The 4,483-nt window shown below is 39.8% G+C and overlaps 1 long non-coding RNA gene across 1 annotated transcript; it reads left to right on the top strand.

Annotated features, from left to right (window-relative positions):
* The first annotated feature begins 1,793 nt into the window (after nucleotides 1-1,793).
* Nucleotides 1,794-2,218, top strand: LOC147481087 (uncharacterized). Its single transcript, XR_015204593.1, has 3 exons — nucleotides 1,794-1,859; nucleotides 1,955-2,029; nucleotides 2,113-2,218. It is a non-coding gene; the product is annotated as an uncharacterized LOC147481087 (long non-coding RNA).
* The last annotated feature ends 2,265 nt before the right edge of the window (nucleotides 2,219-4,483 follow it).

Genomic DNA, 4,483 nt, shown 5'->3' with positions numbered 1-4,483 from the left:
CACCGGAAGGAAGTAAGTACTCACCCTCCAAGTAGCTAGCTAGCGTGGCTGCAGAGGAGAGAAAGGAAATGTGAATGTTGTAAGTCAATACAACTCTCTAAGGCCGAAGTTTTTTTTACTACGTAAATCCATTTCAATGTTGGAGGCGGGTCAATTAACTGCCCTTAAAAAGCATGAAAATAGGCGCTTTTAACGAGATCACGAAGTTTGAGGTCATATTTTGGTAAATAGAAAGAATAAATGGGATTGTTGCTCTTGAAAAGCGCACTATACTATTTCTTAGAAAACAGAATCCGAATCAACTAAGTCAAGCCTAATCACTCACTACGAAGAAGTGAGGAAAGCCCAATATCTCATTGGGGAGTGCTCCCGTGCCTTCCTCAGTGATTTATATCCATACTGATTTTGACACCGACCTATTCACAAATCAAAAAAATAAGAAATGAAGAAGAAAAACTCAGATACCATAACAAGATTTACTATCATGTTTTCTTTGATTAATTTACAAATCAGTAATAGGATAAATTATCAATCATAAAGTCATTGTATTGTTCCATTATTTTCCCTCGTTCATTACCATTTTGAAGAGCTAGCCATGTATGAAAGGTTCATCACTCTTGTCTTTCACAATCGAACTATACTTTTGTGTGCACGAAAGTAAGCACTTCCATATAGGCATTTAGAGAGGTCAACAACCGCGTTTTTCTATATGAAGCTTTAGCTTTCACCATCCCTACATATATATATCCCCAGACATCATACATTAGAAAGGGAAATCATACTTCTCACAAAAATGGTTTTCAATCACAGTCATGTGACTCTAAAGTCTGAACGATTTGCTAAAAATATTACGCACTAGAATGAAGTGAGGCAGTTGATTAGATCTTATTCAATCAAATCTATACTAATATTTTTTCGTAGTTCTGATGTTAATTAGATCTTATTCTTTTTCATATTCTTGTTAATTAGGTCATTTGATCTTTATCCATAGATCATTTGAAAAATAGATCACAATAAATTGATTTTGTCTATTATCATTTTCTAGTAGTGAAACTTTTTCAAGGCCCCATTTGTACTTAATCGGTTGCTAATTAATCCACTTAGGTCCAAGATTCCAAGTGGAGTTTATCGATGATGGACAAGCTACCGGACAGTATCGAGCAAAGTATGCCACTATAGTCGGGCAGGTGGCTAGGACACATTGCCCACCTATGTACAAGGATCGTGAAGTTCTAGATTTAACAAAGGATGCTTTGTGGAAGAAAGTATTGGTAAGTGCAAGTCACTCCACCTGATTTTATTTTAGTAAACATTTTAATTTGTATTGTATCCAAATTTGTTTAATAATGATTTTGACATGTCCAATTTACAGGTTGAAATTGATCTTCCACTCATCCTAAAAAGAATGCACTCTTCGTGAAGTTTAATACGCCTTGGAAGCGGAAAAAATATGAACTTCGGGTGTATGATAAATTTCCGGCGCATGCAGAGCTTAAAAAGAAATGTTCCTAGCAAGGTGAAAAGGAAGAATGGGAGGCATTCGCCGACATGTGCTCAACAGAAGAGGATAAAACCAAGCGATTCAATGGAAAGTTAGCAAGGGAACAAATGAAGAACCCACATACAACCGTAGAATGGGAGCAGTTCAGGTTATCGAAAGCAGCTTGGTAAACATCTATTTAATGCCATAAAATTATCGTGATGCACTCAACTATTATTAGCCTTTATCTACATGATTTGTTTAATATGTTACGAAAAAAAATAGCCCAACCGGGTGAGGTTTCAAGGACGTAGGATATGTGGCCATCCATACGAGGAGAGATGGGAGTTGCATCAATTTTGAAACAAAGCAATCTCTTGTAAGAGACAACGAGATATTTATTTAGTAATTGCTTATATTTGTATGACCAGGTATTACGTACTTAAGAAACGGTGACTTTGATTTCTTTTGTAGGAGGAAATTGACAGACTTGTTAGCAATGAGCCTGATATAGTGGAAAGGGATCTAGACAATGATCCCGTTGCTTTGGTGTGATGCTGCTTCCCATCTTGTTTTTTTTGTTCTAGTGGGTTTTCTCTTAAGTTCTACCTAAACTGTTGTTTGCTTAATAGGTTATTGGTCGTGATGGAAGAGGGCGTGTTCGTGGTCTAGGTAGTGGTGTCACTAAGACTGTTTACCATGCTTCAGCTCCTTATAAGGAGATTGCTAAAAGAGAGAAGAGAGTGCGGAAAACAAAGAGTCGCTATGAGGCTTATCATGGCGAGAGACTTGATGAAGGAGACAAGGCTCGCGAAGATACTTGAGGATGAAGTTGCGCAGACCTTGCCGACAATCTTCGTGGCTTGGAAATGCATCTCGTGTAATAATTTAGATAAAAGGTCTCAGTAGCACTTCTCTTTTTATTGTAGTTATGTAGCTTGGTAAAAATCCTTAAACTAACCAACTTCAAACAACTGCGATGGGGAAGACACCGCAAGATGGGGAAGGACGGTAGACGGTCCTACCTTTCTACCCCCGAGCGAAGCTTCTTTCTTCAAGTCAACCAGGGCTAAGTTCTACCTTAACTCGCGCTTTGTAGCTCGATAAGTTTACTTCGCAGACTCCATTCCAAAGGACTGGTCCGGGGCTTCCATTTATAGGGGATCGAGAGTTCTCGATCATAATTCATACGATTTTTCGTGACAATTCTATTTCATTCATTCTCGGTAACCGCTACTCTTTCTCGTCTAGAGGACAGAGCCCCGAAGCTAACCTAAAGGCCTAAGTGGAGGCATTCCTCCGCTAGTCCTACTCGCGGCTTTCGCTTTTGTCTTTCCTTTCGGTCTGTCCCACCAGTCTTCCCTGTGGATTTAGTTTGTGTTCCAGGGTATAGGCCTAACTTAAGTGCGCTTTGTAGTTCCATGAGTGAGCCTTCCTCGCATTCTTTCAAGGACTTGTCCAAGCTACGATTAGACGCTATGGGGATTCAAAGATAAACTCAGAAGTGCAATGTCGAGGTTGGTCTACGATCAAGAGGTCTCTCGAGCCTTATTCAACAACCAATTTTAACCTATTTTTGAATCAAAGCAAAGAAGTTGTAATGAATAAAAGAAAAATCTCGCCTGATTCGGGTTCCAAGTTTTGAACGTGGAATTCCTTCATAAATTCATTCAGATGGCGTAATCATCCGATACTGAAAAGAAATGACCAGATGGATAACCGGGCGGAGTGGAGTAAACAAGACGGAGGAAGAATCGGGTTGAGTCTAGCAGTCCTCCGATCAGATCAACCTCGACCAAGACTCCTTACTTAGGCTTTCATTGAATGTAGGAATTCTTAAACATTGTCAAAAAGGATAAGCTGGGCCTCTCTCCGAAAAGAAGGGAAAGGTTTCGTAAGGAATTCCCGATCCAGATAATCGGGACCGGTGTCCGCAGAATGCCCAACTTCCGGGTCACTTTCCTCATGATTGAAGACTAGCCGAAAGGGAAAGCAAACTCACTTATCAAGCAAGAAGCATAAAGGTTTTATCCCTATTGGTATGCGGAACAAAATAGATCCTAGGCGGGCGGACTCACTCAAAAGAGTGAAAGAAAGAGCAGAGAATGAGCGGACTATTCTCGCATAATATTTTTTTCTTTGATTTTTGTGTTATCACAAGATAATAGGGGCACCACTCCATCTAGTAGGTTAGGCAGGGAAACTCCATAATCAGTATTTAATAATCAAAGTCGACTTGAGGTCTTAAGGCCCGTGATAGTCCGATAGGCAAAGATAGCATCCGACTACTAAGATGGAAATCCTACACGAAAAGTCACTTTCGGGGTAGAAAGGTAGGACCGTCACTTTCGGGGTAAAGGTAGGACTCGCGAATCATCCCCAGACGTAGGAGACAAACCTGAAAGTATCGTGGAGAGTAATCAAGATTGTAAATCCCAACTTTGAAATAAAGATCATTACCGCCATCGTAACTTTGTCAATTCCTATCCAAAACAAGAGAACCTTGACACCCACACCTACTAAATCAGTAAGCTTGTCATTTGAGATGTTGCCGCTATTATTGTAGACTTATATTTCAGATGGCGACCACGCAATGTGTACATTACAGCTCCCTTCAAATAAGTCGTAAACTTCCCACTTTGGTCTATTTCATACCAAGTGATCCCTTGAGGTAAAAAGTCCCACCGGGAAACCATATGATCCTAGGACGCCATAAGCAGATAGCACGTGGTCGATGACGATGTAGTTGGTTATAAGTTTTTAACGAACCATGTCAGTGTGATTGAGGGTTAGTATCATTCTTTTTTTTGGTGTTTTTTCAAGAAGAGTATAATTTGATGGACCCCCGATCGGGCAGCGAGTTGTTAAATCCAGTGTTTTTGATCATTAGAAATAATTTGGCTAAAGAACTACACGCTTATTAATCGAAGAAACTTATCATTTGTCTTGAGAAGCGACAAATCATGATTGGCTTAGAGACTAGAAAACCATGTGAGGGTGTTT

This window comes from Coptis chinensis, chromosome 8, assembly GCF_015680905.1.
Source record: "Coptis chinensis isolate HL-2020 chromosome 8, ASM1568090v1, whole genome shotgun sequence".
NCBI lineage: Eukaryota > Viridiplantae > Streptophyta > Magnoliopsida > Ranunculales > Ranunculaceae > Coptis > Coptis chinensis.
This window is presented reverse-complemented; position numbering and strand designations above follow the sequence as displayed.